Below are 13,916 nucleotides of genomic sequence, written 5' to 3' on the forward strand. Positions count from 1 at the left end.
ATTTTTGGGTGAACTATCTCTTTAATAATTTACCTCATTACACTCCTAAGGTGAGCTAAAGTTGCACCGGAGTCCATAGGAACTCATCCAAAACTAATTAAAACATTCCACCATAACAAAACACTCATCTGATAGTGTACATCCCAGTATTCACGAGAGAGAGAGACTTTTACCTCTGACCAGTCTCCACCCATAATAGCCTGCCATCCAGGAGGGAGTGGCTGACAGAGGGAGGGAGAGGGAAAGCTGGAGAGCTCTGCGGTAGCAGTCAGCGCAAGAACCAAAGCAGAGAAATACTGAGAGAGAGAAGGAAAAAAGAAGGTAGATAGAGAAAGAACCACTGGAATTAGGAGCAAAGAAATAAAATAAAGGAGAAAGAGAGAAGTCTGGAAAATCATTTCAGACCACGACAGAAGAGACTGAGAGAGAGAGAGGGGAAAAAAGACAAAAACATGAATTAAAAGAAGTCTTGGACTTCACATTGGAGACACATGTCCACGTGTGGATTGTTACTGCTGCTGTGATTTGTCATTCCTCCTCACAGTGTGTGTGTGTTCTTGAGAGATTGAGGAGAGTGTGTGAGCCTGTCGTTCCTCTGGAGTCTACGGGACCATGGCACCTGTCAGGAATGGATGAACTTGAGGCTTAAAGGACTCTTGGAAGAGAAAGAAAGAGAAAAAAAACTGAAATAGTAAAAGGTAAGTTAATTTCTTTTCTAGCAATTTATAGTAATGCTGAGTCTTTGTATGCAGGAGTGTGTGCGAATGGTTCTCCCTTTTTAATTTGTGATCAGTGGAGATTCATTTGTATTAACCAGCATCTAAATATCTTGATCCTTTGATATTTACTTGAATACTTTGAATAAAGGCCATACAACTAGTTGAAAAAGTGAGAGTGTGTACATTGGGTAGGGAGCCCTCTACTGCGACAAGCTGTTCGACCTCTTTGTGCATGTGTGTATTTAACATATTGTGCAGTATGTGGATGAATGATGGCCTGGTATTGTGTTTCTAGATATGAATATTGTTAAGTCTGAGATCTTGTGTAATATATGGATAAATCATAGGTTGTTATGTTGTTCCAGTTATGAAAACTAGTTTAGATTGTGTGCGTCTCCGTATGTGTGTGGACTGACCTATCTGGACTGTTTTGTTAATATAGAATGATATTAAAAGATTAAATGGTCTGTGAATAAGGGAGGGAGAAAGTGACAGATAAAGAATGGAAGAGTGATAGGGAAAGACGTGTTCATTCTGTAAGTGTGTTTCTGCTGAAATATTTACCCTGGTGCAACTCTGACTGTTCCGGTGTTGCTCATGGGATGATGTTCTTTGGTTTGCACAAAGAGCAAAAGACTGTTATCATCACTCCATCATCAACATTTTATGATTTTTATATTTTCAAGCCCAAAACTATCATAGATTAATCAAAAGATGACAAGATAAGAGTGTATGCTCACACATAAACACATACATTTAGTTCTTTCTTAATGGAAATGTATAGTAGACTTATATTAATCTTATTTAAAAAAAAACAAATCTTTAAACAAATATATGTGTGTGTGTGTGTGTGTGTGTGTGTGTGCTGTGTATATTTATATGTATATATAAATATTGACACATACATGTATATATTTAAAAAAAAATATATGTAATATATATTATATATATCATATATAAATATGAATATATGGACATGTAAATATTTCTTGAATATATGCATGTATGTGTTAATATTTATACATGCATATAAATATACAAAGTATACACATATATATTATGTAAACAAACTTTTATTTTGGATAATCGATTTGACAGCATTATTTGTCAATCACTGAGTTTTCACTGAGAACATCCCGGACGTCCCAAAAGAGTGGGTTTGTCAGATTTTGTATGTATAAGTATCAGTTTTGTATGTATGCACACAAAAACACACATAATCCATACCATGCACTACCCAAAATAGTAATTAGACACACAAACACTCACATACCTACCCTCACTCAAACACACACACACACACACACACACACACACACCACAAAAGTGTTCACACAGAAACACAGTGTGTTTTTGGTGAGGAGAAGAATGTTGTGTTGTTTTAGTGGCGAATCTGAGCGAGCATTGTGTGTGCTTGTGTGTGTTTACATGCAACAACTCATGCACACACAACTGAAAGGTCCCAGACTCTCCTTTAATGTGCATCTCCAAGTGACTTTCTTTATTTCTCTCTGGCTCCTTGATTCCTGCTCTCAGGATTAGGGGGTGGGTAGAGAGACAGAGAGAGCGTAAGTAAGAGAGATTGAGAATGAGATGGCTTTTAGCCCGGTGCCTCAGCCGGTGTGGATCGTTAATTGAGCTGCTCCCATAGGGGGGTATCAGACCCCAGATTAATTTGGCTCCCCCTCCTTACACACACACTCGTGCTTTCACCCTCACACAAACTCACACTCTCTTTTAGGGCCCTTTATATCCATCTATTAGACCACAGTTGTCAGATGTCCTGTCACTGCTGGAGTTTCTATTCTGACAGGAGATTGCGGGTGGGTGTGGGTGGATGTCTCTATGGTGTGATTATTGATTGTTTTGCGGAGTGTAGTACTATTTAACTCTGGTGGGACCTGTAGGCCTGGACACATTAGGTTGTCTTGTAACAAAGAATTAATTATATACATCACTATAAATGTTTCTGGATTAAAGTAAAGCCATGGAAAATATTTCAGGGATCTTACAATTGTGTTCTCCAGGCCTGAAAAGTCATCTACATTTAATAAAATCATAGAAAAATAATGGGAAAGTCTATATTTAAGTTAAAAGATTTCATCAGCTATTGCTTTTGTTTAGAATTAAACTTGAGAACAAGCCATGGTGATGTCCGATTTGTAAGCAAATCATTTTGAGTCAGTTCTTTTCAGTTGAATCAGTTCACTAAATGATTCATTAATGAAACTTAATAATCAAAATGATTTTTATGTAATCACACATGCTTGAAAAGGATGTGAAAAGCTGTTGGTCAAAAAGTGTGGGAACCCTAAAATGAAACCTTAAGTTTAAGGACATTCCTGGTAGATGAAGCAACCACAGAAAATAATTTAAAACTTCCTTTAAATACTTTTGTTACATAATCTGTTCTCCATTGTTGCACTATTATGAAAGTTGCAGGCAGATGAAGACATAATAAATACTCTATTATTGAATATTTGTCTTTATTTTGTGGTTGAGGATACTGGGTTTGTGCCTGCAGCATCGTCTCTAGATCAGCAATGTGACACAGTGACTCATCATTTTAAGATGTTCAGTCCAAATGAAGATTGATCAGATCCTCACCTCCTACCTCACATGTTTAGATAGTGTATATGGATGCTACTGAAAGGATGAACAACTGTGTCTTGTGGCCCAAAACCAGATAAAAACTATCTTGTAAAGTGGCACATGGTGTAGTGGACGGATAGAGGAGCGGTTTAACTCCACGTGTTTCTGAGAAGTGCGGGATTATGTGAACTCCCTCCTCTTGAGTGTTTGCTAGAAACATCATGCAGATAACTGCAGTAGCTCTTCAGATATAGGTTCCAAACGTATAAATCCAGCATGGTCACTCTTGTCTCCTCCTGGGCTCGGTGAGCAGTAGATTTCATATTCAGACATGCCATTCTGACATCTGTCAGAAATTTATTACTCAATAACATAAAGATGACTGCTCTGAAAATTAATATTCTGTCATGTTAGTGGTGTTTTTTTATGTTGAAATTTTGTATAATACAAACCAACAACTACGGTTCGTTTAAAGGGGTCATATGATGCTGCTAAAAAGAACATTATTTTGTGTACTTGGTGTAATGAAATGTATTTATGTGGTTTAAAGTTAAAAAAACATTATTTTCCACATACTGTACATTATTGTTTCTCCTCTATGCCCCGCCTTTTTGAAACGCGTCGATTTTTACAAAGCTCATCGGTCTGAAAATCCATCGTTGTGATTGGCCGAATACCTCAAGCGTGTGACGGAAATGTTACGCCCCTCACCATTCTGTTGATTCCGTGTCCTGGCCTGGAGCGACGAGACAAAAACATTAAAACCCACACAAACGAGGCATTTGTTGCATCCAGTGGGTACATAATTATGGATTATAATGACTTATACTCTCTTTTTACGCGTTGCGTTGCATCGCGCCGCGTAAACATAAAACCCTGTCTGCGTTTGTGATCGGAGAAATGACAAACAAGCACTACTCTGCACTGCTCAAAACTTGCGTTTGAATCATCAGTTGCAAATCCTTTCAATGAAAACGTGCTTACAGTCTGTGAGTCAGAACAGCCGGCATTGTAGTCAACTCTCCCAGGATCAGTATGGCTTAAATCATTTTTTTTAACCACAATGCTTAAAAACATATTCAAATGGTGAGTTTTCATGACCATGGCACACAGCAACGTGACGTGAGCATGCTAAATAGGCTAAAGCTTGTTGCAAAAATGACCATGACTATAGTATGTTAGGGGAAAATAGTAAGGAGATATTTGAATTATTTATTAATAAACTAATGTTTTATGAGTCAGTTTCGCAAAGATGAAGTTCGCTGAGTTTCGGTTCATTTTTGTGAAGCGCTCCTGTTCAAGACCCGAGACGGCGAGCGCATCCTATTTGTTTGTTTGTTTTTTTATTTACAACGTTTTTTTGATATTGTGAGTGCACACAAATAAAAATAGATCCTTTACAGTAGTTCCGAACGATGTATTATTCTTACCTTTATGAGCAAAAATTACGGTGTATTTAATTTGTTTCCACTGATGTCCTGAAGTGCGCTTTCAGCTTCCACTCTCCGCACAAACGATTGGATATGCACCTAATAGCACACATTTGTATAGGTTAAATGTTTAAACTAACATTGTGATGTGCTTTAAGTATTTTATATCTATAGATTTTATTTTCGGCAAGTCGTAATTACAACATCGTCTGACATTGTCTCATATGATGCTCATAAGTTTCTTCATATTGCGTTAGCATCTGATAACACCAAATCAGTAAAAGAATAAAAATTGCACTACGAATGATTAGCCTGTTTTTGAACTTCCTGTTTTTCCCTGCTTGAGAATTTCTGTCCAATGAATGGATGACCTTAGCACACGTGTGGTTTTGTTTAGAATTTCTGGTTCTCTTGCAAAAAGGCCAGGCCTGAAAGCGAACCGCACCAAACTAAAAAAATCAACATTGTATTTGGTCCGGACCACTACTTTGTTCACAAAGCAAGTGAACTAGCAGGATTTTCCTGGTGTGAATGCACCCTTGTTTTTAGCATTTAAATTGATTGATTTTAGTTTTTGGTGTTTTATTTAAAAAAAAAAATTTTTTAGACAAAGTAGTATAGAATTGTATTATTGTAAATGTATTACTTATTGGCCATTAACAGCTTATCGTCCAGAATTTTAATTGTTAAACGCCCAAATAAAACGCCTTTAAAAGCCTTTTATTAGGCTACTGATATGACTGGAGCAATCATCTCATTTGTAAATGATTTTACACTTAAAAAATACAATTCATTTCTTTTTGTAAAACTTTTTCAAGGAGAAAAATACTGAGTGCATTTTTAATGTGTGTTGTTTACTGTAGTCGGTTCACACATACTGTAACACCACCGCAGTGACACTTCATAACAAGCGGTATTGTAAACTTTTACAGTCTTTTCAAGTCTGAATTAATAATTCATTGTAACTTGAACAAGATCAAAGAGCTGGTTTGGCATATAGCTTGCAGAAGTTAATCATTTAAAAATAAAAGAGCTATCTATAATACTTGTTATCTTGATTATTGAGATATTGAGATTATTTATGTTGAGTGTCTGTGATTTTCCTTGAGAATGTGCACCAAGAGTTTTTAGAGGATATAAAAATGGCGAGAGAAGAACAGGATCGAGTCAACAAGTGCAGAAATGTTGAACAGGTCAGTTTACTGAAGGAGGGACGACATACATACTCTGGGGGGAGAGGGGAAGATGAATAGATAAGGACAGAAGGATAGACCAGGAAAGATTAGAGAGCAGTGAAGGAGGGTGTTGATTTTTGTAATGGTACTGTAGCAAATGATGCGTGTATGTTTGTGTGTTCGTGCAGGTGTGTGTGTGTGTGTGTATGTGTGTGTGTGAGAGTGGGGCATAAGTTGTTTTTATGATGCAAGTGTGTGTGCATGTGCTGATTAAGGTCATTGTGATAGTCTTTTGTGCTGCTGTTGCCACATTTCACTTCTCACATATGCACACTTTCAATATACACACTCACTACAAACAGTTTTACTATACACTACTTTTCAAAAATGTGGCATCAGGAATATTTTTTTGCAGTCTCTTATGTTCTCCAAGGCAGCATTTACTTGATCAAAAATATAGTCAAAATATCAATATTGTGACATATTATTGCAATTGAAAATAACCGTTTTCTATTGTAATATATTTTACATGGTCATTTATTACCGTGATGCAAAGCTGAATTTTCAGCAGTCATTACTCCAGTCTTCAGTGTTACATGATCTTCAGAAAGCATTCTAATATGCTGATTTGGTGCTCAAGAAACATTTCTTATTATTATCAATGTTGAAAACATGGTGCTGCTTAATATTTTTGAAACCATACATTTTATTCAGGATTCTTTGATGAATAGAAAGTTGAAAAGAACAGCATTACTTTTGTAACAATATAAAAGCCTTTACTGTCACTTTTGATCAATATAGTGTGACACTACTGAATAAAAAAAATAAATAAATAAAAAAAAATATATATATATATACAGTGGGGAAAAAAAGTATTTAGTCAGCCACCAATTGTGCAAGTTCTCCCACTTAAAAAGATGAGTGAGGCCTGTAATTTTCATCATAGGTATACCTCAACTATGAGAGACAAAATGAGAAAAAAAATCCAGAAAATCACATTGTAGGATTTTTAAAGAATTTATTTGCAAATTATGGTGGAAAATAAGTATTTGGTCAATAACAAAATTTCATCTCAATACTTTGTTGTATACCCTTTGAAAATCGATAATTTTGACCCACAATGTTTTTTTGGCTATTGCTAAAAATATACCCAAGCGACTTAAGCCTGGTTTTGTGGTCCAGGGTCACATATATATAATACTAATACTAAGACTTTTGAATGGTAGTGCATCTCATAGATCTTTCATGGTTTCTAAAATGAGGTGATAATATTTGCTACACCTCATATTTATATTTAACGGGGGAAAAAAAGGTTTATGAGCGTTTCAAACAATGGGGAGCACCTCAAATGTCCTCAATTCCTCAATAGTGACATGTTTCACTACATTTGTGTATTCCACTATATTTTCAAAAAAAAATTCAAAATGTACCCCGCAAAACCGCAAAAGTACCTGTGCACACACAAATTGACATAGATTATATAGATAACACATTACACTGAGCTTGATAAACCCCTCTCAGATGAATGTGTTTTTGGCTAAAGTATTTTTCCATCACTATACTGTACGTTTATTTTTAAGTCAGGGCTATAGAGGTATGATGTCATTAGACAGTGCCCGCAGAAGTGTGTGTGTGTGTGTTCATATGGGTCTGAAAGATGACAAAACATTGCTGCTTGATTAAAAAGAGGGAGGCATTCCTGAACACATGCTTTTAAAACAGGGAGTGTGTTTGTTTGTGTAGTGCCTGTGAGTGTGTATGTCTGTTGTTATGTGGCCATGATTAAAGAGGCAACAGATAAATCATGATGACCTGCAAGATGTAGGTTGCTTTGGAAAGATGAGTTATGTCAGTGGCATTTTATGAAAATGAATGAAATATGTGATGACAGTTTTTATTTTTTATTTCTTTTATTATTTAAAAAGAACCCAGCATTAGGTAACAGAATTGGATTTCCTTTGTCCAGATAGTTCTTCCACAAATTCAAAATAATTTTTAATGGAAGCGTTCAGGAAGGGGAATTGTTAAGAGGCATCAAAGCTAAATAGGTAACATTCCTCTGTCTCCTTCTCTACTAACTTCCCAAACTGTTTGTCATTCACATTTGGCCTCACTAGAGCTCTATGAATTGATTGTAGTAGGGGATGGAGTACAGCGTGACACCTTTTTAAAAGGTGCAAATGACTCTGTGACACTGATAGATTTCCCCTTTAATAGAACCAGGCTGAGTGTAACTGGACACACAGACAGGTTCAAATCCATCGGCTAAAGATGCCACTATATATAGAGAAAGAGAGAGAGTGACAGTCAGAGAGAAAAAGAAAGAACGATACATTAAAAAGGCATTAAGGATTATGGGTAATGGAGCAGGCCGTCAGTGTGGATTAGCTAATGCTCATCAGAGAGTAGAAGTGGGTGTGTGTGTGTGTAGAAATGTGTGCATGAAAGGGGGGAGAATGGGTCCCTACATACACCCCTCAGTAGTATGCTGCTCATGTCTGTGTGTGTGTGTGTGGTTAGGTTGCATCCTAGCTCATTACCCTGTAGTGGTCGACTAAAGTGTGTGTTCAGCTGCAGCTTTTAAATAATGAAAGAAGATAGAAGATATCGGACGTGCACGGATAGCAGTTTGTGTGTGTTTGAAAAATGGAGTTCCAGGATGAGGAGAGATGGGGTCGGGTTGCAGATTTGGATTTGATGCCCACAAACTATCAATGTTGAAAACATGGTGCTGCTTAATATTTTTGAAACCATACATTTTATTCAGGATTCTTTGATGAATAGAAAGTTGAAAAGAACAGCATTACTTTTGTAACAATATAAAAGCCTTTACTGTCACTTTTGATCAATATAGTGTGACACTACTGAATAAAATATATATATATATACATCTATAAACCAGTCATAAGGGTTTTTGTACTGAATAAATAAGCTTTCCATTGATGTATGGTTTGTTAGGATAGGACAATATTTGGCCGAGATACAACTATTTGAAAATCTGGAATCTGAGGGTGCAAACAAATCAAAATACTGAGAAAATCACCTTTAAAGTTGTCCAAATTAAGTTCTTAGCAATGCATATTACGAATCAAAAATTAAGTTTTGATATATTTACGGTAGGAAATTTACTTAATATCCTAATGATTTTTGGCATAAAAGAAAAATCGATAATTTTGACCCACAATGTTTTTTTGGCTATTGCTAAAAATATACCCAAGCGACTTAAGCCTGGTTTTGTGGTCCAGGGTCACATATATATAATACTAATACTAAGACTTTTGAATGGTAGTGCATCTCATAGATCTTTCATGGTTTCTAAAATGAGGTGATAATATTTGCTACACCTCATATTTATATTTAACGGGGGAAAAAAAGGTTTATGAGCGTTTCAAACAATGGGGAGCACCTCAAATGTCCTCAATAGTGCGTTTTTGACATGTTTCACTACATTTGTGTATTCCACTATATTTTCAAAAAAAAATTCAAAATGTACCCCGCAAAAGTACAGTCAAACCTGTGCACACACAAATTGACATAGATTATATAGATAACACATTACACTGAGCTTGATAAACCCCTCTCAGATGAATGTGTTTTTGGCTAAAGTATTTTTCCATCACTATACTGTACGTTTATTTTTAAGTCAGGGCTATAGAGGTATGATGTCATTAGACAGTGCCCGCAGAAGTGTGTGTGTGTGTGTTCATATGGGTCTGAAAGATGACAAAACATTGCTGCTTGATTAAAAAGAGGGAGGCATTCCTGAACACATGCTTTTAAAACAGGGAGTGTGTTTGTTTGTGTAGTGCCTGTGAGTGTGTATGTCTGTTGTTATGTGGCCATGATTAAAGAGGCAACAGATAAATCATGATGACCTGCAAGATGTAGGTTGCTTTGGAAAGATGAGTTATGTCAGTGGCATTTTATGAAAATGAATGAAATATGTGATGACAGTTTTTATTTTTTATTTCTTTTATTATTTAAAAAGAACCCAGCATTAGGTAACAGAATTGGATTTCCTTTGTCCAGATAGTTCTTCCACAAATTCAAAATAATTTTTAATGGAAGCGTTCAGGAAGGGGAATTGTTAAGAGGCATCAAAGCTAAATAGGTAACATTCCTCTGTCTCCTTCTCTACTAACTTCCCAAACTGTTTGTCATTCACATTTGGCCTCACTAGAGCTCTATGAATTGATTGTAGTAGGGGATGGAGTACAGCGTGACACCTTTTTAAAAGGTGCAAATGACTCTGTGACACTGATAGATTTCCCCTTTAATAGAACTGGACTGAGTGTGACTGGACACACCGAAAGTGGCTAAAGATGCCACTATATATATATATATAGAAAGAGAGAGAGTGACAGTCGGAGAGAAAAAGAAAGAACAATACATTAAAAAGGCATTAAGGAGTATGGGTAATGGAGCAGGCCCGTCAGTGTGGATTAGCTAATGCTCATCAGAGAGTAGAAGTGGTGTGTGTGTGTGCATGAAAGTGGGAAGAATGTGTCCCTACATACACCCCTCAGTAGTATGCTACTCATGTCTGTGTGTGTGTGGTTAGGTTGCATCCTAGCTCATTACCCCGTAGTGGCCGACTAAAGTGTGTGTTCAGCAGCAGCTTTTAAATAATGAAAGAAGATAGAAGATATCGGATGTGCACAGATAGCAGTTTGCGTGTGTTTGAAAAATGGAGTCCCAGGATGAGGAGAGATGGGGGTGGTTGCAGATTTGGATTTGATGCCCACAAACTCCTAACAAGCTACCTGCTTGAGTGTGTGATATGTGTGTGTGTGTGTGTGTGTGTGTGTGTGTGTGTGTGTGTGTGTGTGTGTGCATGTGTGAATAAAAACTCAGAATAAAAACTCATTCTGATTCTGTGTGTGAGTAAGAGAGAATATAATCCTCTCTTAGCAAACTTATTTGATTTCGTAAGTGGAACAGCACTCTTCTGCTCTAGACATATTTGCATACTGCAGAAGCGCCACTGGAGAAACTAGTGATCGAGTGAAATATAATGACTGTGTGTGTGTGTGTGTGTGTGTGTGTGTGTGTGTGTAGTGTTGAAGGTCCATTCCCTTTGAGATTCTACCCACTAGCACATTCAGCCATAGTAAATCAATACCTGTGAAGGTCCATTCCCTTTGAGATTCTACCCTCTAGCCCTCTCAGCCATAGTAAATCAATACCTGTCAATCACATACGCATACACACAAACACACACACACACACACACACACACCTGACTGCTGTACACACCCTCAATGGTTATTTGCCCTAGGGCACCTCAGAGCAGATAGTGGGGCAGTTTTGTCTGTGTATGTGTGTGGAGATGATAAATGTGGAATTATTTGGTTTCCTTATTACTGTGTGGTTTGTTGGCGGTCAGAATGTTTCTCTAATTAGTCAAATAGTGATTAGCACTAGCAATTCCCACACGTTTCCATTAACACGGACACCTTCTGGACTGGATGTCAGCTGGTATTGACCTTTCCTGAACATACAGCAAATAGTGTGTGTGTTTGTGTGTGTGTGTGTGTGTGTGTGTGTGTGTGTGTGTGTGTGTGTGTATATTCAAGTGATTATCGGAAAAGAAAAATCATCTTATAGGCATATTTGAATGAGAGCGTGCAGTAAAGTGCAAGAAAGGGGCAGGATTTAGGTGGACTTGATGATTGGAGAGGTCATACGTCACCATATGTCTATCATTTAAACAGAAGTTTCAGTTATGACATTTTGATTAAAATTATGAGGTCAAAGGTCAAATGAGGTCAAATAGGATTATTAAGACACGTTTAGAAAATAGATTTCCATTTCATGTCGGCATATGAGTTGTTGTTTGATAGATTGAAAGTCTTTCAGTTACATCAGTGTCACGCTATCATTCTTACAATTCCATTTAAATAACATATTAGTTTATGTTTTAGTATAGAATAACACTATTTATTCACTAAAGCCTTTTCTTTCTTTCTTTCTTTCTTTCTTTCTTTCCTTCTCTATAGGCCGTTTGTTCTGTGTGAAATCGCATTTGTTCAGTTCTCCTGCAGCTGTGCTCATTACTGAATTAAATTAAACATTCACCAAATTAAACACAAAGTCTTGAGTGTACACACACACGAGGCTGGTGTCTGCTGTCTACTCACTGTGTAGATCTGCTTATTCACGTTTACAGTGGTTACTTGATATTTGTCTTGCCATATGTCTTTAAAGCCTGCTGTTCAGTGTTCATAGTGTTTATGCTTCCATATGAGCTTCTTTGTGTGCATGTTACTCGATTGTGTGGGTGTACAAGGTAAAGATGGAGTATATGAATGCATATTCCCTCTGGTTTGTGATAGAGGGTTCTTTATGAAGTTACTATGTGGATGTTGCATCTGTAAATCTAATATAAATGTAAATCTTCTATATAGAGCATTTTTATTGTTTGCAGGCCATTAAATAATGTGTTCCACTACATACACCAATTCAGGCTTCTTAGGCTTCATTTAGAGGTGATTTTAGAAGTTTTATCTCTCTCAGTCTGTCTGTCTAATTTATAATAGATGGCTTTTTTGGCTTTAGAAATAGATTTCCATTTCATGTCGGCGTATGAGTTGTTGTTTGATAGATTGAAAGTCTTTCAGTTACATCAGTGTCACGCTATCATTCTTACAATTCCATTTAAATAACATATTAGTTTATGTTTTAGTATAGAATAACACTATTTATTCACTAAAGCCTTTTCTTTCTTTCTTTCTTTCTTTCTTTCTTTCTTTCTTTCCTTCTCTATAGGCCGTTTGTTCTGTGTGAAATCGCATTTGTTCAGTTCTCCTGCAGCTGTGCTCATTACTGAATTAAATTAAACATTCACCAAATTAAACACAAAGTCTTGAGTGTACACACACACGAGGCTGGTGTCTGCTGTCTACTCACTGTGTAGATCTGCTTATTCACGTTTACAGTGGTTACTTGATATTTGTCTTGCCATATGTCTTTAAAGCCTGCTGTTCAGTGTTCATAGTGTTTATGCTTCCATATGAGCTTCTTTGTGTGCATGTTACTCGATTGTGTGGGTGTACAAGGTAAAGATGGAGTATATGAATGCATATTCCCTCTGGTTTGTGATAGAGGGTTCTTTATGAAGTTACTATGTGGATGTTGCATCTGTAAATCTAATATAAATGTAAATCTTCTATATAGAGCATTTTTATTGTTTGCAGGCCATTAAATAATGTGTTCCACTACATACACCAATTCAGGCTTCTTAGGCTTCATTTAGAGGTGATTTTAGAAGTTTTATCTCTCTCAGTCTGTCTGTCTAATTTATAATAGATGGCTTTTTTGGCTTTAGATGAGGAGAAAAGTGTCTTCTTGTTTGATCAGATATGAATTGCAGACGAGTAGATACTTCTTAATGCTGTGTGTGAGAGATTTTTTTCCCTTGACCTGTTAAGTACATCTTGCTCTGTTTCTTTCTAAGGGTGATTTCCCAGATGGGTGGTTCCTTGTAAACCTTAAATGGCCCACCTGCATGGTCCAATCACAGTTTTAACTGACACCTGAGAAACAAGGTGTGTGTGTGGGTGTGTGTGTGTGTGTGTGTGTGTGTGTGTGTGTGTGTGTGTGTGTGTGTAAAACCCATTTATCATTCTTTACTGCTGCCCCTGCCTTTCAATTACACTCTAATAGAGGGGATTTCTACCTCTTTTGAGACAGCTCATCCAGAGGGTGTGTGTGTGTGTGTGTGTGCGCGCACGCGTTTTTGTGACAAATGAGGACATAAATTTGTATAATGACAAAGGTATGACATAGGTATTACAAGGAGAAGGTGACTTTTCAGGACATTACCCCATGTCCCCACTTTTCAAAACGCTTATAAATCACACAGAATGGAGTGTATTGAAAATCTGAAATAGCACAAAGTTTCCTGTAAGGGGTAGGTTTAGGGGTAGGGTTGGTGTAGGGCAATAGAATATACGGTCTGTACAGTATAAAAACCATTACGCCTATGGAGAGTCCCCACT

General features: G+C 36.9%; 1 protein-coding gene across 1 annotated transcript in view; it reads left to right on the plus strand.

The window, feature by feature from the left end:
- The first annotated feature begins 237 nt into the window (after positions 1–237).
- The window catches only part of LOC107591772 (semaphorin-3B-like), a 36,436-nt gene continuing 22,757 nt past the window's right edge, over positions 238–13,916 (plus strand). Inside the window, exon 1 of the mRNA XM_016281012.1 lies at positions 238–698. The gene's annotated coding sequence lies outside the window, so the exon portion shown is untranslated. The remainder of the gene's footprint in view (positions 699–13,916) is intronic.

The sequence above is a fragment of the Sinocyclocheilus grahami genome, unplaced genomic scaffold (genome assembly GCF_001515645.1).
Source record: "Sinocyclocheilus grahami isolate Dianchi unplaced genomic scaffold, SAMN03320097.WGS_v1.1 scaffold146.1, whole genome shotgun sequence".
NCBI lineage: Eukaryota > Metazoa > Chordata > Actinopteri > Cypriniformes > Cyprinidae > Sinocyclocheilus > Sinocyclocheilus grahami.